The 22519-nt window shown below is 45.6% G+C and overlaps 1 long non-coding RNA gene across 2 annotated transcripts in view; it reads left to right on the top strand.

The window, feature by feature from the left end:
• The first annotated feature begins 404 nt into the window (after positions 1-404).
• LOC131902767 (uncharacterized) overlaps positions 405-22519 on the top strand; it is a 46456-nt gene continuing 24341 nt past the window's right edge. The window contains exons 1-4 of one of the 2 annotated variants that reach the window (XR_009377104.1): positions 423-458; positions 9771-9891; positions 10108-10187; positions 13318-13370. This is a non-coding gene — a long non-coding RNA (uncharacterized LOC131902767). Of the gene's footprint in view, positions 459-9770; positions 9892-10107; positions 10188-13317; positions 13371-22519 lie in introns of both variants that reach the window. The other variant, XR_009377105.1, reaches the window with a different exon arrangement.

The raw sequence follows: 22519 nt of genomic DNA, 5'->3' as shown, positions 1-22519 counted from the left end.
CAGAGACTCTGGGTTTGCAACTACCAGAGTCTTAGAGTTCCAACACCCCTGGAGTGATTTTAATCATATTTAGCTTGGGATCCAGGAAAAAAGTCATATTTAGAACTGAACTGAACTTAGAACTTGCTTTCTCCCACCCCATTTATGAATTGCTGCTAGTTTTCTGATTGTGCCATGATTAGGTTAATTTCTCCTGTTATTTGTTCTTGTTAGATGACTTCTTGCTCACAGACCTCCTACAGGTAATATCCATCATCACCGTTACATTCATAGACAGTCAACCTTCAGTCCCTGTGATTGGACTGACATGTCCTAGCTTGTTTGTTTGTGACAGAGTCTTCAAATATAACTCAGGCCTAGAACTTGTGGTCCTATTAGCTCACCCTTCTGAATGATGAGATCACAATGATTTGAGTTCTGATCACAAAATCTGAGTCTGGGTCACATACTTTTTCATGGTATGTTTCCTTCCACTATGCTTATCATTGTCTAATAACAGCTAATGCTATACTACTCTTTAAGGTGACATGTGGCCCTCTCTTACTCTTCCTCATGTGTATTTCTCTTGTAGTCTGGGTGATCAATGCTTATGGCTTTTGGAGGGAGCCTAGAGTATAGTCCAATGTGCATGTGGTTTAGAGGGCTCATCTTGCTTAGTAGGTGGGGATTTACACAGAGAATGTGCCCTGGGAATATGGGAAGGTTAGATGCCACAGTCTACAGAGTTTTGCCTAGGGTCTAGCACCTGCTTACTCTATATGGCCCACATTTGTTCTCTGGGTTATTTTCTCAATTGGGGATTAAAATCAAAGAAAGCAGAAATGATGGTGGAATGTCAACATTATAACTATCCAGAGGGCACAGAAAATTTCAAGGACCTCGGGATCAAGGATCAAGGATCAAGGATCAAGAGACCTTCCTTTCTCTGATTTTCTTCTTGGCAAGTTTCAATCCCCTTGCCCTTCTGTCTGAGTACTTGTACATTACTCCAAATCCCATGCTCCCTCACTCCTTCCCTTCCCTTCTCTTTCTTCAGTACTTGGCATGAGGCCCAGGGCTTCACATATGCTAGGAAAGTATGGTCCTGCTAGGCTACATCCCCATCCCTTCCCAATTCTTGTGGTACTAGGAATGGAACTCATGGCTGTGCACATGTTAGGCAGGCACTTGACCATTGAGCTCCATCTAAAGCCCCCTTTTAACTTTTTATTTTGACACACAATCTTACTAAACTGACCAAGTTGGCTTTGAATTTAATATCCTCTTGCCTTAACCTACTGAGTAGTTGGGATTACAGGCATTTATACCGTAGGACCTTGCCAATGCATTGACATCTTAGCCCTGGGGTAATATTTTGTACAGGTAGAGGCTTTGCAAGGAGCTTTACTACTGACCTAATACCTCATAAGAAGGGCTTAAGGCTATCTCTCATCCTTTCCACTGATATTGTGGTTCTAGTGAGAAGACAGATGTCTGTGATGAAGGGAACTTCACCTAACACTAAATCTACTGGCGTCTCTTGACCTTGTATTTCTGAATCCTCCAGAACTATTAAGAATACTTTTCTGTTGTTTTTAAGTCTCTGGGTTTATCTTGTTTAAACATCTAGAATGGACCATAACATTGTGTGCCATTCCCCAGATCCTTTGCTGAACCGTGGTGTGGCATTCTATTCAGGTTCCAAACACTCCATAGAACAGTGACTCCATACACTGCATAGAACAGTGTTGAGGATACCATTTGAGATTGAAGGCTTCCTAGCTCCATGACCCAGGCTGATGCTTACTATCTAAAACTTTTCCTCCCATCCTACCCTTGGAGGCAAACTTCTAAGCATTTGTCAAGACCCAGATATCAGGTGTAACCTCTTATAAGAGGCCATCTAATTCCCAGGGTGTTCCATCTTGTGTACTTTGTGGTCCCTGTGCACTGATTGCCGTGGCCTTGGCAGCTGGCTTATCCTGCCTATGTACCCTGAGCTCAGAAGCTGTAATTTGCACCTCAAGGAGCCAACACTCACCAAGTTAGTAGTAATGAGCTCTAGACAAATGACCTAACCATCCCATGTGTCCATAAGCACCCCCCTAGCTTGCCTACAGAGATTGGTCCCCTTTCTAGAGCTCAGGGACCAGCACCCTTTCCCTTTACCCTTAGCACTGAAGCAAGCTGAAACCCCTCCAGCCAGGAGGCCCTCCTGAACAATGATTTTGGAGCACCTAAGTGTGACAAGACAATACAGCCTGGCTTGCAGAGGGCACAGTTTGAGGTTTGAGTAGGAAGGCTAGGCTGTACATTTCCTTGTAATTAGAAACCAATGAGTTGTGGTTTCTCCAGCTGGTCAGCAGACAGTTGTGGCTGTTTGTGGCAGGGCTTCTGGGGAGATAAGCATGCCTACTAGATGCCCATTTAGCCTCTGCTGCCCACAAAGGCCCCTTGCCCACTCCCAAACAGAGCCACCCACTGTGAGTGAACTGAGCTGCAATTTGCTTTCTCTGCGAGGTCCTCCCTCAGAAAAGCAAAGGCTGGGTGGTCCTTACTGGAACCTTCTTCTTCTATTTTTATATATAGCATGGCTTTGTAATGAAGACTCATGTGTGAACTTTATGGTCTCTTCATAAGATCCTTGGCACATTGGAACGGTGATAGTGGTCTGATGCCATTTTTTTTTTTTTTTAGCAATGTGCCTATCCTTTATGAGCCACAGAAACAGATAGAGTTGTTTTCTAGGAGGACTCCACACTTACAGAATGAAGAATTGTCTTCAATCACTTCAAAGTCAGATACCAATCTCTGAGTCTGCAGGAAACTATCATCTTCAGAGCAAATGTGTGTGGGTGGGTGTGGGGGTGCTAAGGGGGCTGGCCTAGCCTGGCCTTCAGTTGGATTTGCAGTCTTTTCTTTCTGAATCTTACTTTTGTTACATGCAAAACAAGAATGATGATACTTAAGTTCTTGTGGGAAACAAACCATATCTCCATATTTAGAATGGCTGTCTAGAGTGAAGGGCACTGTCCTGGCTGCCCAAGGTCAGTGGCCCCATGAAGCATCTGCATGGATCACCAACAATGAACCACCACTGCATCTCCAACAGAGACAGAATGCCAGATGTGCCTGTGGATGGGATTTGGTATTTGGTATTTGGGGAAAGGACAAATACTCACAAATAAGTCCAGACATGTAATCAAATCAGTCTATATTCAGGTGGGGCTTTAGAGCTGGGAAAGTGCTGAATGGTAAGCACATGAAACCAAGACCAAGGAGCAAAGATCTTCGGACCAGAGAGCAAGGAGAAGTCTTCTCTAGACACAAAACGTTGAGTTCTCCTGAATCTAAGCAGTTTTTAGCATCTGGCTGGTGGATGTCATCTGTGTGCTTAAGTCAAAGGATGGATGGTAGTTTGTGGACATTACTAGGTAGTGTGATGGAGACTTGGTCTTCCAGGCCAATGCCTCAGTGGAATGTGGGTAGATGGTCTCTGGGAAGGTCTGACTCTGTTCCCTACTCTGCTACCATTCCATGCCCCCAGGATACAAAGGCTCGTAGTGCCAGAATCCAAAGATAGCAGAACTCTAGCATGCTGGCTCTTAGGACCCCAAGAAAGCCTCATCTGACTTATGCAGGAGGCAAATGGCAAGAAGTCTGGGTTAAAGCCTAGGGACCTTGGCTTGGCCTTTCCTCCTCCCTGAGCCCCAGTTTCCTCCTTAGGCAGATGAGAGAGTTAGGTCTGATGTTGCTGAGAGCTTTTCCATTGGTGACAGCTTATGTTCATAAAGAACATCATTTAAAAAAGAAAAAAAAAAGAATCTCAAGAAAGCCCTGTCAGTCATCAATTTCCAAGTTTTCTATGCACTTCCCCCAATTGGGAGGCAAAATGTGATTAGACCATATGTTAGGCTAATTGTTCCCCAAACAATTTAGACATTTGGATGTGCTTGCAAGAGGGAAGCAAAGTGAAGGGAGCAGTGGGTAGTGAGAAGTGGCTGGTCCCTCCTCAGAAGTATTCCTGAGGATCCTTCCTGGCCTCAATGCCATGGGCATAGCCAAGGCAACAGGGCCGAGCATAGGACCTGGATGCCTGGTCCATGGTGTCAAAGGTGAGGGCTGGTTCTAATGTTCATTCATTCATTCATTTGTTTATATATTCATTCATTAATTTACTGTGTGGGTATCACTGGAATACTCAGCCTATGTTTGATCCAGAACTAGGGTTGAGTCAGAAGGTCAGCTGAGGTTCATGTTTTCTAGAGCTCTCAGGCTAGCCAGAGTGATAGGCAAGCCACTAAGGAATTGCAGCAACCTGTGACATGTTCTAGATGAGAAAAGATGTACAGGGGACAGCAGAAGGCCAGATGAGTGTCAAGGGAGCTGAAGTTCAAGCATTGACCCAAAGGGATGAAGGCCACCAGGCAGTAGAAGAAAGCATTTCTAGAAGAGAGTGGCTGGCAGGAAGAAGCACAGTGCAGGAATGGTATAGCTTGTGGAGCATAGGAGATCTGTCACATCCAGAGATGAGTACACAAGAAAAGATGTAAGTGGGGCTGGAAAGTTGTGGGGAGGTCTGGGCCTATGAGTATGGAGGAATGGCAAAGAAGTGCTACACAGGGAGGTGATGGGACACCTGCTTCTGTCCAGAGCTCTATGCTCTTTCCAGAGAACTTTTCAGGTTAGCTGTCTGTGTGCTCACCCCGGGCTCCTAGTCAGGGTGCAACAGTTTCAGTCTAGGGTGTACTCCAAATGCTCTTGTGGCATTAATGTGGATCAAACTGGTAAGATATTGTAGATGCTCTGGGGCGTGACATCAGCCCTGAAGACTAAGCTGCTGTCTACCTCTCTGGCACAGACTGTGAAGCCAAGGATCGAGAGGAGAGAGAGATGGAATAATTAGTTATACATAGTCTGCTAGTTCATTAAGTATACCCGCTTCTGGAAAGTGGACAGTGACCAGCATTCTTGGGTGAGGTGTGGCTGCTGTAACCAGCTGTGATGAACATCACCTTCATCTGGTTTAGGTGAGAAGGGCAGACGTGGCCTCAGCTATGGGACCCTTCCCAATAAAGCAGGCCTGGCAGCAGCACATGCTGCAGCTGAGGAGGCAGGTGCCATTGGGTCTTCCAAGAATGAGGTGGGTGGGCCTGTTCCAGGAGGAAGGTACTATAGATAAGTTTGGTGACTGTGAGATGGAACGATTGGAGATCTGTAGACCTGTGAGCCTAGCCAGACAGCCCAGAGGCCACAAGTAGCTGGAGAGGCACGAGGGTTTGTCTGCCAGGCTCAGCTTCCTCGCTCCCTCACATCCTCTCCCCATCACTGCTATCACACCTCCCTGCGGCGGTGGCTGAGTTGAAGGAGGGCTGACAGATGCACTCGAATATGGTTTGGTTCAAAGAATGAGCTTAATTAGGCATTTAAGCCTGTGGTTGTGAGTCCAAAGTTTTCTCTCTTTTGGCACGTGACCCAGGAATGCTATTGAAGCTCATTGATGGAAATATTCAGAAAGCTGGAAAGAGATAAAGCAGATGGACCCATGTTAGAATTAACCTTTCCCTGCCTGCTCCCAAGTGAGATCAGTGGTACATTCATTGGGTCCTGGTTGGGCTCACAGGCACATCACTAGGAGGCCTTACTCTGTACAGCACCCACTTGTATCTATTTTCCATGGACAAAAGGGCAGGGAGATGGTTCAGGCCTCATACCCTTCCAGATGTCCTAGAACGTCAGGCAGAAAGGCCCCGTTTCTCTGTGTAACTGGTGTTTCAATTCGTGGTCACTCAGCAACCAACCTTTTTGTTGTTGTGGTGGTGGTGGTGGTTTTGTTTTGAGGCAGGGTCTCGCTATGTAGCTCTGGTTCTCTTGAAGTTCACTACGTAGACCAGGATGAATTTGAATTTACAGAGATCTGCCTGTCTCTGCTTCCTCAGTGCTGAAATTAAAGGCATGAAGCACCACACCCAGCAATAGTGAGCCTTTTATACCATGGGCATCATGACATAAAGTACAGTGCAACTTTGAAAATCCCAGTCTTTAAAAATTCCCAAACTTTAAAAGGTCAGTGTATCTTAAAATGTCCAAAGTCTCTCAACTGTGGGGTCTAGTGAAATCATATACAAGTTACATACATTCTCTTTTTCCAAAAGGAAAGTAATCACAATCAAGTAAAACCAAAGCCCAAGAGTGTAGCTCAATGTCTAATATTGTGGATATTCTCACTCTGGGCTCCAAAGGGCTTGGGCAGTCCTATGTCTCCAGCTCTGCCACATACAGCATATACAGCTTGTCCCATAAACTCAGGCAAGCTCCACTTCACACATGCTTCTTTCTTGAGTAGATGTTCCACAGTCCTGGTCTCTCCAATAGCCTAGGCTGCCCTTTCACCAATGGCCTCTCCTGTTTTCTCTTCTAACCTTGCCACACAGGGCCAAGCCCCAGCATCTCTCCATGACTTACTCAGTCGTGTGTCTCTTATGCCATCAAAACCAGTACTGTGTGGGAGACCCTTACACATTATTTGCTGAGTTCTTCTGACAGCTTGATGTATAGCTGTGGCCCACCTGAGACCACAGCTTTTGCGCACTGACCCTGAAAAAATACTCCCCTACTGTCTCAATGAAGCACAAAAGTTTTTATCCCAATGATAGTAGACTCTTACAAATCACAGGTGATTTTTCAGCCCTAGCTGACCAGCATCCATTGTCCCAGATGAAGCACAAAAGGTTTCACATTAGTTGTGCTGGCCATTGTTAACCACAGCTGATGCTATAGCCCCAGCTGACCAGAAATCATAATTCTTAATTCAAATACATCACACAAGTGGTCCTGGTGGATAGAGTCTTTGAGTCCCTCTGAAACTTCACAAGCAAGGCTTCCATTGTCTGCATTTCTATCTGCATTCTTATCTTCCAAGATCCCTCTATGACAGACCATTGTTCTGCTAGAACTCAATGACTTTTCCAGCCTGAGACTCCCAGTCTTACATGATCCTTCCCTAAAACAACACGGTCAGGTTCCATCACAGAAACATTACACTTTCTTCTGGTACTAATTCCTGTTCTAGTTTCTTTTCTCCTGCTGTAATAAAATACCCTGACCAAAAGCAACTTTGAGTGGAAGAAAAGGGTTTATTTCATCTTGAAACTCCCTGGGAAAAGGGTTTATTTCATCTTGAAACTCCCTAGCCACACCAATCAGGTGTGTGTCAAGACAGGAACTCAAGCAAAAACCATGCAGGATGTTGCTTCCTGGTTCACTCACTGACTCAAGCTCACCTAGCTTTCTTCTACAGCCCAGAATGATCTGCCTAGGGATCGTGCTGCCCATAGTGGGCTGTACCCTCCCACATCAATCATCAATCAAGACAAACTCTCAAAGATATAGCCACAGGGCAGTCTGGTGGAGGCAATTCTTCAATTGAGGTTCCCACTTCCTAGGTGACTCTAGGTTGGTCTAGGTTGTGTCAAATTGACAAAAATTAACCAAGACATACCATGTTTGCATCTTGGCATGTGTCTATCAGGGAATGTGATTAAGGTGGGCCTTTAGCACCCCTCACCATACCTGCCTCCCCTTTGGTACACAGAATTCCTGTCATATCCTGCACAAAGACAATTTTACAACCCATAAGGCATTGACTCACTTCTGAAACTATATCCCTTCCTCGTGCACACAAGTTCCAACAGATTCCACGAGGCTGGGACCAAAAACTACAGATGGAGTCACTCCTAAGGCATCCTTGAGGTCCACCCTCCTGCTTCTACTGAATTGGGAATGCATTAAGGGGTGAACCCCATTTCCTCAGATGTAGTTTCTTGGATGCCCTCATTTCTCACTTGCATAAAGGAATCAACTGCATGGCTAAAGTTGTACTCTGGTCTCCTAGAGCTGTGTGCTGGGAGAGGTAGCCAGAAGCTACCTCCTATCCCACTCCACCCCCAGCTCTTTCCCTGGGGTTTACAACTGAACCTGCTTGGTTTTCTCTTCACAGTTGTTTGCTTATTTGTTTTGGGACAAGATTTCACTGTGTAACCCTAGCTTGCTTCAAAGTTGCAATGTAGACCAACTCAACTTGAATTTGTAATCCTCCTGCCTCAGCCTCTTGAGTGCTGGGATTACAGGAATGAATATACCACTACATTTGGCTCTCATGCTTGATGTTTTTATAGGAATGGTGTGACATTTAGTTTTAGTTGCTTGAAACAAGATACCTGTCTGTCTCTGGGGTGCCTTCAGGGGCCTCCCACAGGGTAGCGTGAACAGCACAGAATGTACATTTGTGGCTTCAGTGAGAGCATCACATCCCCACTCTCTGATCTAATAAGATCTGTCATGTAGCACAGTGACACAGGAACAGACCTTTCACTCACGTGGATGCTCACAATGCTAAGTGCTGGTGACTTGCTGCTATGAGCAAGTCTGAGCCCCCTGGGATATGCACATTCCTATGAAGGAAAACAGTCAGGGAAAAGCCTTCCCAGGAGGCTGCAGCTCAGGGTAGAGGTACAGCTAAGTGTTTCCAGGTTGTGTCCTCCATGGCAATTCACATCCTGTAGGTCCAGTGGGGCCTGCTGCTGCCTAGTGCTACACAGAGTTTGTGGTGCAGGTGGGGTGTTTGGTCTCTATCTGTTCCTGAAGGCTGTGAAGAGCCAGTCAGGGAGGAGCTGCAAGGCCTCTGGCCTGCACAGCAACAGAATGACTGAGGCCCCAAGAGAGCAAGAAGAGATTGGGTGGGATAAAATTGGTGCTCTTTTGGCCAGAATGGGGTTGGAAGTTCTGAGAATCAGCATGCAGGAATTCATCTACTTAGTGTAGCACTGTGACCCAGTATTAGCACCAATGGCGTGAAGATTTTTCAGGTGTCTGCTAGAGGGAACAGTGCCTCGGTAGAGGAAGGAGGGGTGCAGGGTTAGACAGAGGGTAGGTAAAAGTATAGTTGGTCCATCCTGAGGACCCAGCGGAAGGAGTGATCTGTAATCTATCATTGTAGGCAGCAACCACTCTGCATGCCACCTACTTCTCACTCCCTACCCTCCCGGCTATGGCTAAGTTACTCACTGCACAGCTTCTTCCTGGCTGAGAGAAACTGCTAATGACATCCTAAGTGAAAGCTTTCACTTAGTACAGGAAGCCTCACTAAAAGCCACGATTCCTCTTATTCATGTTGTCATTGAAGGATCCCCCTGGCACAGGCATCTGTGACTGGGATGACAGCAGCTCTCACTAGGAGACTGGTGCTCTGCCCCTAGCCCTTTGCTGTGAGAAGGAAAGACAAAGGCCACGATACAACTCAATAGACAGATGAGATATGTAAAGGATCTCCTGATGGATGGTTGGCTTCTGAAAAGGCCATTTGGAGGTCTTTGCAATCTAAGAAGGACAAGATGACTAAGGTCTCTCCTGTCCCGACCCTAAGCACCTATCTTCCCTAGTGGGGATGCTGACTCAAATTCTGGGCCAGAATATCCTGGAACTCCTCCACCTGGCGCTGGAAGAAGTTTGAAAAAGGCAAGCATTGGCCCAGCCCTGGTGTCTACACACTTCAGACACTAACAGAACTTGTGAATGGTTGACACCTTGCACTTTTCTCTACCAGGACCAAGAAGAGAAGGTAGAGGCAAGTTAATGAGCTGGAATCTCTTGAGAGAATGTCTTTGGGGATTCATGAGTGCTAAGCCAGGATATGTGGACCAGTGCCCAGTCACTAAGGCTCTATGCTCTGGCCAGGCCACCCTCAGACACCTGCTCTTAAAACTTTTGGTTCAATCTACTTTATCATGTAGGATGAGAGGGCTGGTAGACGGAACATCTAATACTGGCCCTGAAGAAGGTTGCTTCGACTTCTGTGCACTGGACACATAGTGACAACATTCATAACGATGAGATAGTACAAGGAGTGGCAAGGTAAGTACATGTGGCCAGGGCAGAACTTGAGCTGGGGACCTTGCTCCCTCCCAGTCTTGGTGACATGGTTGTTTAACCTCAATGGTACTTCTCCTGGGGAAATCTGGCACCTAGAGAAGTGGATGAGTAGTACTAGGTCACACAGCCTGCTGAGACCAAAGGTAGAGTTGATGTCCCTGCTTAAAGAGACTGAAAGCTGCTTCCTCCTCCCCACAGGGCTCTGTGTGTGATGAATGTGAATCATCCAAAGGTTCTCAGAATGAGCAGCGACCTGCCTCTTGCTTCTGCCTCCCGATGTGAGCAGCACATTTTCCTGCCTACTCTGTTCTGTCATCCTTGGAGACAGGTTTGGTGTGTGGGAGGTGCAAGCATGTGGACTCCATGGACTCCAGTAGCGGGATGGTTTGTTGTTATTGTATCCTACTGGTGACAGCAGCCCAGCCCAGCCAACATAGCTTTCTGCCCACTCCTGTGTCCAGAGGTTGTCTGTCTGTCAGGACATGGGCTGAAGGATAATGTCATCATAAACAAGCCATGGATACTCTAATGGGGTGTGTTTCTTGTCTCCCCGCCCTTGTATCCCTGGGAGCTCCTTGAGTACAAAGATAGCATGACATGTCATGCCCAGGACTGGCCACTCAGACTCTGATTGGCATCCACCTTCCCTTTGCCCACTGTGGTCCTTTCTCGCAAGGATCTTCACTAGTACAGGTGTAAGGTGAGCTGGCTGGGGTATTGACCTAGGACCCAGGACAAGATGAAATATGTGCACGTTACTTCCAGTGTGCTCTCCCATGGGACAGCTAAGGCCTGTCCACTGGTTTCACTGAGATGTCCTCAGCAGTATCCTGCTCTCTGTTGTGCCTTGTGCTGGCTGCAGTCCCTTTCCTGCTCATTTCCTTTTGTGTGTCTGCATCCTGACTGCCTTCCATACTACATGCTTGAATCTAAGTTCTTCCCATGGCCTGAGCTGGGGCAGTGGATGAGGACTCAGTGGGACATCAAAGGCAGTTTCTGCTTTCTGTTCCTGGTCCTCCTTGGCTTGAGATCCCTCCCCTAAATGAGACGTGGACTGACCATACACCATCTTAAGACTCAGCAAGCCTTCTGAACCATTCTCCGCAGCTGCAGCATTTGCCTTCAACCATCTTCTTAATTGTGCCCTTGCTTCCTGGGGTTGTAGAACCTTGGTGTGTTCTGGAGGAAGAACTCAAAACCTTTCAATCCAAAATAGCCCTTCCCAAAGAGTTACCACATCAAGGATCCCTCTGTGCTGCCTACACAGAGAGGGTTCTAAGGGGGGTGAGCTGCATTGCTCTTGGTAGGTGTCATACTGGGCGTTCCATTGTTCCTACGTAATGAGGAAGTGGGACCTCAGGCTTAGAGATCAACAGTGAAGGAAAAGTGGTTCTTAAAAACAAAATAGCAAATGCATGTGCTCCTTCAATACCAATGACTAAGCAGATGGCAGGGGACAACATGGTGCTATCAGGTGTTACTCAGCAAGAGATCTTCTGTTGGAAACAGTACACTGTCTTAGGTCCCTGGACCATCCTGGAAAAGAGCCACAGCTCTAGAGAACTGTATGAAGCCAAACATGGGCTTCCTTGTCATCCTCAAAGGGTATCAAAGCCCAGAGAAGTCTGGTCTAGGTACTTTTAGTTTCCTTTCCTCCTTCTCCTTTCCTTCATCTGTTTTTTTCTGCCTCTTTTTTCCCTTTTATATTTCTTCTCTCATCCATACCTTTTTTTGGAATACAGAATAAAAAGATGGGAATGGTAGGTCTTACACGCATTGGGATTTTGGTGTGGTATGGTGGGATTCAGTCTGAATGGTGGGCTTGAGTCTTCCTACTGACAAGTCCATGGGCCATGCTTTTATCAATGGCTTCACTGGAATGTACATGGTTCTGTGGGCTGTAGAGATGAAAATGTGTGGGGATCACACCCCACTAGCTCTTGGACACTGGACTTGAGAAGCTGCTTTGGAGAAAGAACCAAGCTTCAGCCATACAGCACTAGGACCAGAGGCACTCAAGTGAGTGTGAATAGTTAGGGTTGCAGGATTTGGGCAGGGCTCCCTTAGACTGAAGTCTTTGTACCCTGCTTCTATTTCTCCTCTCCCAAACTCCTCCTGTCTTTCACGGGCATTGCTGGATACCTTGGGGCTGGAGGTTTTAGTGTACATGTGCCTAGTTCCAGCTTTCTGCCCTATATAGATGTCCAATGAATATTGTTGAATTAGGAGACCTGGCAGGTAAACTCCACCTAAGATCCTCTGAGAGATGTTAAATGCTGTTTCTGTAGGACTTCCATCCTCGCCCCAGGCAAAGGTGCAATTTCCAGGGAGCAGCCTGAGGTCTGCATAGTCATATATATGATGCAGCCCGATAGGTCAGTAGTCAGTGTAGATCTTCCTGAACCTGTCAGGGGAAGCAGTACATAATTAAATGTCATTAAATGGACTCAGAAACGTCCAAGTTCATTAGTACAAGTGCCAGCTGAGTTTGAGTCATTTCTGAGGCTTGGCAAGCAGAGAAGTTACTAGGGGGAGAAACCTTGTGTTATGAGATGGGTGCTGGGGATCTAGTGTTCCTCTTCTGCCTGATAGACTGGGTGCCTCTTACTAGGGAAGAAAGGGCTCCAATTCTATGGGTGCTTGGATATAGGGCTGAGTGGCTGCAGCAGGATCTGAGCTTTGCAGGTTTGCTATGGTCTCTCAAACCAAGGCAGAAGTCTGGGTCCACCAGACATCAACTTCCTAGGCAGTACAAGGCTTCCTAGAACCCTAGAGGGTGAAAAGAAGGGAACTCTGCCATCTTGAGTGAGTGGCTGGCCCCTGGGCAATTGGATGACCAAAATTGGGCAGTAAGGTGTAAGGGGCATGGTGGGAAGAGGCCTTGCATTAAGGAAGCTATTAGCACAGCTGGCTGGTGGGGCAGAAGTGTAAACTGTTTTAAACTCATGAATATCCCCCTCACTGCAGCTTCCAGTTCCACATTTAAGATTCAACCCTGGGGTTAAGCAAGTGCTTGTTCAGGTTTCTCTTGAAATTTAGATCTTTCAGGGTGTATGTAAAGTGTCACGTGGTATCTTATCACTCCCTCCAGAATGTGTCTCCAGGCCTGACACTGGCCTTTCATCTCTACACCAAGTGCCCAGGGCCCGGCTACCTGACTATGTTTGTTGAGTGAATGAATGATTGGCACTCTAGGCAGGTGTGACTTCATTCTCAGGTTGAGAGGAAGGAGAGTGCTGATAGCAAATGTCCTCCTTTTGCCATTTTCCTTCTGACAGGAAGAGCCCAGCTTTCAGCCCTGACAGCTCTGAGCTGGGGAAGGATCATGTGGAAGTGGAGGTACCCTTGACATGGTATACATACATTTCAATATCCCAGCAGTTTTAATACCTTTTTCTTTACTACCAGGAGATTGTCTGGACCAGAAGATTGCTGGAGCTCCCCAGAATAGGTCACACATGGTAAGTGAGTGGGCATGGAGCAGAGCGCCAACCTGGGTAGGGGGGGCTTTGCAACAGTGGTCAGGTAAAATGGCAATAGTCAAGAGCAAAGCCACAAGTTCACATGCTGCATGGAATCTTCAGTGCCAATTACAGAGCTGCATGGAGACCCAGGGAGCTAGCTGTTCAGAGGGTCTAGAGAACCTGTTGTGTCTCCATCTCCCCACCATCACCTCCATGTGTGTGTGCATATTCATCTGTCAGTGTCTAATGCAGACATATTCATCTTTGGTTTTGTTTCCTCCCATGACTGTTCATGGTTGTATGCCAGTGTGGTGTTCTGTGTCCTTGTGCGTCTATGAGTCTTTCTGGACTCATACCCCTGAACTCATACCCCTGAACATACACTGTAGTTGTGGTCTCTACAGGGGAGTTGCTTTCTTCCTTCCCCTTTTTCTGCCTCTTCTGCCAACTATTCCAACTACCTGGAAAAGCAAGGCTTGTTTGTTGGGAATAGGACCAAAAGGCCAGAGGTGTGGGAGTGAAGGCAAAAAAGCATTCCGCTTATAGGAAGTCAGTTTTCATCTTATTTATTTAAGCTTCTGGATTCTTTTGTTACTAGTAGGTGGAGGCTGGAATGGTCTCAAAGATGGGGAGAGCAATCTGGGGCCTCCATTCAGGGTTTCCAGGTTCTTATCTGAAACAAATGAAGGATGAAGAGATGAATCTTAAAGGGGGTGTTTTGGATAACTCTTTTTGGATAACTTCTAATGAGTGGGAGGATTGCTCATGAGTTAGAGCAGGGAAAGGTGGTGTCCTAGTTTGATTTCTATTGCTGTGATAAACACCATGACCAGGTCACAGTACATCATTAAGGGTAGTGAGGGCAGGAACCTGAAGGCAGGAACTGAAGCAGAGGCCATGGAGGAATGCTGCTTATGGGCCTGCTCTCCAAACATTGCTCAGCCTGCTTTCTTATACTGCCCAGGACCCACAGTGGTCTGAGATTTCACATATCAATCTTTAATTAAGAAAATATCTGACAGATTTGTCTACAGGCCATGTGATGGAGGCATTTTCTCAATTGAGGTTCTCTCTTTCCATATGACTTTAGCTAGTATAAATTTGATAAAGAAAACCAACCAACACAGGTGGAGAATTCCAGGAATGAGCTGGGATTCTCCCAGAAAGCATTTCCCCCTTTCTGTCCTCATGTGGAGTTTGATGGGATGCTGTGGTGTCAGTTATACAATTTGGGAAGGTTAATAATAGGGAGAGACCATAGGACAGTTAATGGTATCCCCATTTGCTCACAGATGGTTTGGAGTCATAGTCTTGTGTCTTTGCTACTTGAGTCACTTGATGTCCTGCTATAACACAGCTCTTTGGTTGCATCAGTTTTGAACCACTGTATAGTGTGTCTCTGTTTTTTATCCCATGCCTTTTAATTTGCCTCAACCATGTTAAACAGAGTGGAGGCTAGGTCCTAACTTCATTCTATTTGTATTCCACTTAACCACACATCAAAGGCTTCTGTGACATGGGGTAATAGTAAGATAGCTTACTATTGCTATTACTATCTCTGACAAATAATCACAAAGTATATTTCTCTACAAGCCCTGGAACAGATTAATGTGTGTACTACTAATTAAGTTTTCCTGAGTGCAAATGTCCTCAATGAAGTGATATCTCGGGGACCCAGGTTCCTTCTACATTGTGGCTCTGCAATCATTTTGGGATTTAGTCTTGCCTGATGGATTCTGTGTGTTTACCCAGAAGACAAGGGTAGAGTGGATAGTCTTAGTGGCTTAGGCCTGTAAGAACAGAACATCACTTGAGGACTCTATTAGCCAGATTCAGACACTAACTGTAAAGGAAGCTGGGAACTACCATGTGGCTTTGTGTCCAGGAGGGTAAGAGAAGTAGTTTGGTAAAGAATCAGATAGTCTCTTTCATATCAATCTCCAGTATGTGTTTTCAATTTTTTCTGTTACTTCAAAAATACAGTAGTTATCTAAAAGTGGGTATGCATTTATTTTGAAACCAAATGTAAGTGACCACAGCCTGGAAACACAGATATGAGTTTTCACAAGTTCCATATTCCAACAAGATAAAGGTTTCATAGTAACAGAAAAAAAAAAGAAAATCACAAAGCAAGATACTTTTTAGATATATTGGTGTGAATATTTCAGAAATATCAGGAGGGTCATAGAAAAGCAAGGAACTTTCTGATTGGATTAAGATGCTGTTCAATGACGTTCTTAGCTTTTGGGTTGGTGGAAGGTCCATTCATATTTCTAAAAGATTTTCCTGGGAGTCACAGGGTGTTGGGTCACATGCAGTGGTGGGCAATGAATGGCTATTGAGAGGGCTAAAGATAACCCAATGTAGTCTGGGTCTGGACCTGCAACATTCCAATTCTCCACAATGAGTGGAATCATTGAGCCTTTGTAGTCACAGCCTCTTTCTGTAGACCTTCCTTTATATCTCCCTTGTGGATGGAGCATACCTTCCCACCCCTCTGAATTTGACCTGAGCCACATAATTTCTGTAACCAATGCATCATGAGCAGTCATAAGGTCCATCACACACTCCTGAGGACTCTGAGGTGGTATGGCCTCTTGCACTCCTGTCTTGCAGTTTGTATGTTGAGAAGAGTTCTCCAGGTGGCTGCTAAGGAGAACCATGAGAACACATTTACCCTTGAACAACAATCTAGACCAGCAGTGCCTCAGTCAACCATTAAACTTGTGAATAAGAAGCAGATACTTGCTGGTATAGTTGACAATGTCTTAGAGTTGTTTTTTACACAGCATTATGTGTACTATATGCACTAGCTGACTTATATAACTAATGCCATACAACATTATGGACATAGACTTTCAGTATATGCTGCTCTTCTGTATCTCCATGACAGCATCTGCCATGGCCACTCACTAAAAGCGTCTCTTTATATCCTCTTCAGAGCCAGGCCATAGGTAAGACATTTAACGGGTTGCTTTTTCCATGTTTCTACTCTCAGTTGCTAGTGCTTAGAAGAGGCAGGGGTTCTAGGAATTTCTGTTTGAATCTTGTCAATTTTTCGCTGGTGGTGCTGCATTTCTCTATTTGCTAGAGGTGAGCTTTGGAAAGCAGGCCCATGTTAATTTCCTGTTCATGAATGTTTGCTAAGTTGTATTGACCTGACTGTCTTTCCCCCTTAAAATGGGAGTTCCATTAGGGCCTATCAAGTGCTGGCTGGCAGCCCTGCAGTGTGAACTCCATGCTTAGTGCTTACAAGATAGATCTGTCATTGCCCATGAGGATGAGAGGCTGGGCTGCCTCCAGCACTGTTGGCTGGAAGCTTGTGCTCTGGACAAATGTGAGCCCTCTCACTCCCCTAGTTCTTGGCATCAAGAGCCTGAGTCAGTAGGGAATGATGCAACCTTATGCACTTTGGCCCAGGCATGCCTCAGGGAAGCTAGCAGGTGGCACTGGTAGCAGCCTCAGCTGCCAGCACAATACTCTTACTATGTTTCTGACCACAGCCTGGACCCTGATCCTACATATGAGGAAAATCTCTTTGACAAGATACTTGGGGCTGCTTTAGTATTATTTGTGGAACTGGTGACAGACAGGGACATGTCTTGGTTCAGTCATGTTCTTGCTAAAGTGAGCAGTATAGTGGTAGTATGAGTGCCCAACCAGACATTGTTCTACTAAAAGCTGTGAACATGTGAATACATCTGGGTCACCTGAACCAAAGCTGAGTCACTGCATTGACAGACCATGTGGTTGGTCACTGGGTTAGGGTACAGTTAAATCTCGGGATCGGTGTCCTACTAAAGTCAACTGTATATAACAGAAGGATTTTGTTTTAATGTGCAAAGAAAGTGTGTGAGAGGAACTTAGCTGCAGTGGAAGATCTCCTATGTATTAATTATCTCTTGATGCAGAACACATGACACCAAAGCTAATGGCTTAAAACAACTTGTCAACATTTATTATCCTTAGAGTTTCCGAGGCAAGAGCTTCTAGATCAAGAGTTCAGGGTCACTTGGCTGCATGGTTCTGGATCAAGGTCTCTCAAGAATTAAGGCTGTAAAACACACCTCCAAGATGGCTCTGTCACATGAAAATCTGGCCTGGATTGTCAGGGACAGTTATTCCTTCAAGTTAGAGGACTTATGACAAATGAACATGAAGGAGTAGAGACTGGTGGACGAGTCTTATCCTTATCCACATAAGGATAGCAACACAAGGCAAACTGATAGCTGAGACTCACACAGGAAACAAACCCGAAGCCAAAACAGTAAACAAAAGAAATACTGACCCAAGGAATAAACTGCCTGTTTACTGGACTAGAGCACACACAGATGTGCTTTGTAAATGGCAGTGAGATATGCTAAGTCTGGTTTTAATCAAGGCCAATGATGTGCCCTCTGCACCTTTTCTTGGATGTCTGACACTATGGGCTGGCCACGGACTGCATCTCTTTCTGTCAACAGTGCTACCCCAAGTTGTGGGGGGATAACTTGGGGGTCTCCTGGGAGGACACAAATGAAGAAAGCATTTCAGAATGGCTGCAAGTTTGTAGATACTCAGTTTCTATTCTCCAGACTCAGAGTGCCTCAGAAATGACTGGAATTCATCTTTGGGGTAATTAAGGGCAGAGAACAGAAAATGCCCAAGTTGGTTTAATTAGGAAAATGGTACTGATGGGACCCAGGGGTCCCAGTTGAGCTGGCCACATGCTTGACCTCACTAGAGACTCAACAAAGCAACTGTCTTCTTATTTCTATCTCTCTCTGTCTTGCCTCTCTCTACCTCTCCTTGTTTTACCTGCTCTTCTTCCTCCTCCTTCTTAGTCTCTTAGAGATAAGGTCTCATTAATCACTTTCTGTTGCTGTGACAATCCCAACTAATACAAATATCATGAGCAAAAGCAACTAACAGAAGAAAGAGTTTATTTGAGTTTATAGTTCCAGAAAGAAAATCCACAATGGCAGCAGACAGGCATGAAGACAGGAGCAGGAAGCTGAAGCATCCTATCTTTATCCACACATAGGAAGCAGAATGAACTGGAAGGGGAAAGTGGTTATAAACTCAAAGTATGCCAAAGCACCTAGTTACATACTCCCTACAACAAGGCTCCTCATCCTAAAAAATTTCATAACTTTGCCAAACAGCACCACTCCCTGGGAGGCATTTATCCTTCAGAACACCACAGTAGCCCAGGCTGGACTCAAACTCATGATCCTCCTGTGCCTTAGACTCCTGAGACTTACAGACATACCATATGATTGCTTTTTCAGTCAAAGCATTACAGAATATTTCATAATATTAGCATGGGTGATCTTAGAAGAAGTTGGACCATGTCCTTGTCCCCTCAGAGAAAGGTGACTGAAGAAGCATAACTGAGCCATATTCACTATGAAAGCTTTATTCACAAGCAGTAGAGGGCCTTGAATGCCAGTCTAGAAAAATGGCTTTTGTCCTATTGGTCAGGTACAGGAAGAAAATGGTATTTTAGAAGCTTGAATCCAGAAGAAACTAGATTCTAACATGTTTTCTCCAGGGTCTGATTTGATTTTCAAGCACTGTGATGTGGCTCCCTGTAGGTACATAAATTCAATGTCTGTGGTGCTCCTTGAGGTCCATGGTGGGTGGGATTGGTCATTTTACCCCCTCCTATAGAATTATGGTCCCTGATGAATAACATCCCACGGGCAAGCTATATTCTGCTTTAGTGGTCTTTAAAGTTTTTATATATTTATTTTATTTGTGTGACTGTGTATGTGCATGCATGCACATATGGGGGTGCCTGCAGAGGACAGAAGAGTATTCAGTCCCCTGGAGATGGAGTGACAAGAGTTTGTGAGCTGCCCAACATGGGTACTGGGCACTGAACTCTGGTCTTCTGGAAGAGGAAGAAGTGCTTTTCACCATCTCTCCAGACCCAGTGCTAGTGGATTTTGCACAAGGTTCCTTGGCTTGGCTGTGAAATCTTGTTCTAAAGATGCTCCTCCCCCAAAACTTCACCCATCTCTTGCCATTCCTTGGCTCAGGACTCCACATTTTGTTTCTGAACCTGGTTTTGAGACCCCTTTCAGCCCTCTCCCCGATTCTTGTGCTCATTGAGAGTCTTCCCCAGCAATGAGACTGCTGGTCTCTGTCGCTAAGAAACACCAGGTTCCTTTCTATCTTGAGTGAAGCTCCTGCCTGGGACCCCTGCTTGGTGGCATACTGTCTTCATTTTGCATGTACTTGTGCAGTGTTAGCAGTCCCAAGCCCCAAGGGAGAGGGGCTGCAAACCCCACCAACCATCCAGCAGCTAGCAAAGATGTAGAGAAGCTGACCAATTTTTGCATTTACTGTCTTTTTCTTACGGTCCATGTTAATTTTATCACCAACTTGACACACTGGCAAGAAAGAACTTCAATTAAGGAACTGCCTCAATTGGGTTTGCCTATGGGTGCATCTTTGGTGGCATTTTCTTGTTTACTAATTGATGTAGAAGGGCTCATCCCACTGTGTGTGGTACTAACCTCAGGCAGGTGGACCTGGGCAGTCTGTGTAAGAAAGGTAGCTGGCCAGGCGGTGGTGGCGCACGCCTTTAATCCCAGCACTTGGGAGGCAGAGCCAGGTGGATCTCTGTGAGTTCAAGGCCAGCCTGGACTATCAAGTGAGTTCCAGGAAAGGCGCAAAGCTACGCAGAGAAACCCTGTCTCGAAAAACAAAACAAAACAAAACAAACAAACAAAAAAAAAGGTAGCTGACTGTGAGCCTGGAGTGAGCCAATAAATAATGTTCCTCTGTGGTTTCTGTTTCAAGCTCCTGCCTTGAGTTCCTGCCTTGGCTTCCCTCCATAATGTACTGTAACTTGTAAGTTAAAATAAACTCTCCCCCTCCCAAGTTGTTTTTGGTTAGCATTTTATCACAGCAACAGAAAGAAATTAGAACCATCACTGTGACTAAATATGCAACAGAAAGAACTTAAACCAGGATTTCTTTGGCTCATGGCTTCAGAGGGTTCAGTCTACTGGTGACCTTGCTTCAAATGCTTAAAGTGTGGAGGAAGATATCCTGGGAAGTCAGAAGGCAGAGAGAGGGGAATGCAGGGAAAGACTAAAGACAGATGTAGAACCAAGGAACCTCCCCGCCAGTGACCCACTTCCTCCTAAAGTCTTGCCTCCTACCTTTCACCACCTCCCAATAATGCCATCCTATTATAAGTCCATCAAGAGATGAATTCATTCATAGGTCAGAGCCCTCATGATCTAATTATCTCTTTAAATTCCCTCACAGACACACTCAGGGATGCACTTTACCAATCCCCTAGGCATTTCTCATTACAATCAAGTTGTCAGTCAAGATTAATCATCACACTTGTGGAAGATCTCAGACCTCATGAATGGCAGAACCAGGGTTCAAATGCAAATCTTGCTCATGGGCAGGATGCTGGGCTCTTAACCATGCTTCTGGCGTAAGCACATATGGGCCAGAGACTTGAGGAAGCTATAGCCAGAAGCAAAAATGAGTTGATTGTAAGCCTGTGCTGTGTTTTTGAGAGAGCAGCATTGTGCACAGGTCACTCACAACATTCTCAGTTACCTGCTGAAGTTTTTTTTTCCAGCAAGATTGTGCACTCTCTGAGAAAAGATAACACGTTTTATTTATATTTGTTTTGATCCCACCATGGTGTCTGCAACCAGTAACTATCGAGTATACCAGAAATGGTGCCCAGACCAAGTCAAGCCAGCATTTCTGTAGCTATAAGTAGAAAGAAGCTTTCTGTGCAGCTGAGTTTGCTCACACTGGCCTCTTCATTTTCAGAAGCCAGTAGAGTCCCATCAATGCTTGGGCCGATTAGAGTGGAGAGTCTGGACTTACTATCAAAATATGCTGACTAATGCAAGGATGGAAATACAGCTGATATCACAACATGCCCAGCTCTGCCTTCCTCCCCAGTTCTTAGCAAGAAGCTTTAAGTTCAATGGCTCCTCTTTCAGACTCTAGCATCATGCATACTAACCGTGCAGATCTAGTGCAAGCCTGAAAGAAGCAGAAATCAGAAGGCTGACCTTGAGACCATTAGCACAGTGAGAGCAGGACTCATCTGCTTCCACTCTGTGATCAAAGTGGCAGCCCTGGGACAACTATTACTATGAGAGATGGGTCGGGAACTGTCATTAAATTACATACATGTCTGCTGCATCTGACTATTAAAGTTTTGGTAAATCAATTCTCCATGGCCTTTTAATCAAGAGCACATGATCAAGGACAAGGGACTTAGGGCAAGTTTTGTAAAGAAAGTGTCACCTACTGTCCATACTGAGAATGCTATGCAAAACTCCAGCCCAAGGATTCCAGGAGATCCCAGAGCCTGGGATCTCAGAGTAGGCAGAGAAGAGATGTGTGAAGAGGTTGTGATAGCTAAGCATGAGAGTCAGCTTGACTGGACTGAGAGTAGCCTAGGAGAGTACTGAAGCCCATCTCTGGGTGTGCTGTGTTTGTGATGGCATTTCTATAGATAGGTCCTGAGGGATCTGACCTAATCAGTAAGTTAATGAACTGACAGATCCAACATCTAAGTAGACTATTGAGCGAGGTGGGACTGTGGAAGTAGAAATTTAGTTGGAGGAAGTTGGTCCCTATCAGCAAGACTCTGAAACATTTATCTCTCCTCTTCCTTCCTGCCTCTGCTTCCTGTCTTCTACATGAGAAGCAGTCCTGCCATTCTACCACAATGCTCTGCTTCACCATAGGCCTCAAAGCAATGCAGCCAGCCAATATTGGATGCAAACCTCCGAAACCATGAGCCAAACTACTATCTTTCCTCGTATGTTCCTTTCAGGTTTTTTGCCGGTGTCTGAGTGACACAGGAGATGATGAAGCATCCTGAAGCTAAAGCAACTCTGGGAGGGTGGCAGAGTATGGGTGAGGGGGCTCATGAGTGATTAATGGGGAACTTGCCTCTGATCTTCCACCTGTAGTTCATCAGTCGCTCATGGCTGACACCAGCTGCCTATTTACCAAAGGGGAGCTCATTAGCTCAAAGCTTCTGCCTGCCATTCAGGGTGAGACTGCCAGCTCTTGGGAGATGGTGCTGCCCTGTGCTGACTTTTGCTCTGATTTTCAGTGAAGTGAGGAAAACAGATATGACTGATATTTTGTATAGTTATAGTTAT

The sequence above is a fragment of the Peromyscus eremicus genome, chromosome 1 (assembly GCF_949786415.1).
Source record: "Peromyscus eremicus chromosome 1, PerEre_H2_v1, whole genome shotgun sequence".
In the NCBI taxonomy this organism is placed as follows: Eukaryota; Metazoa; Chordata; class Mammalia; order Rodentia; family Cricetidae; genus Peromyscus; species Peromyscus eremicus.
The sequence above is the reverse complement of the archived record's forward strand: the minus strand, read 5'-3'. Positions and strand labels throughout refer to the sequence as shown.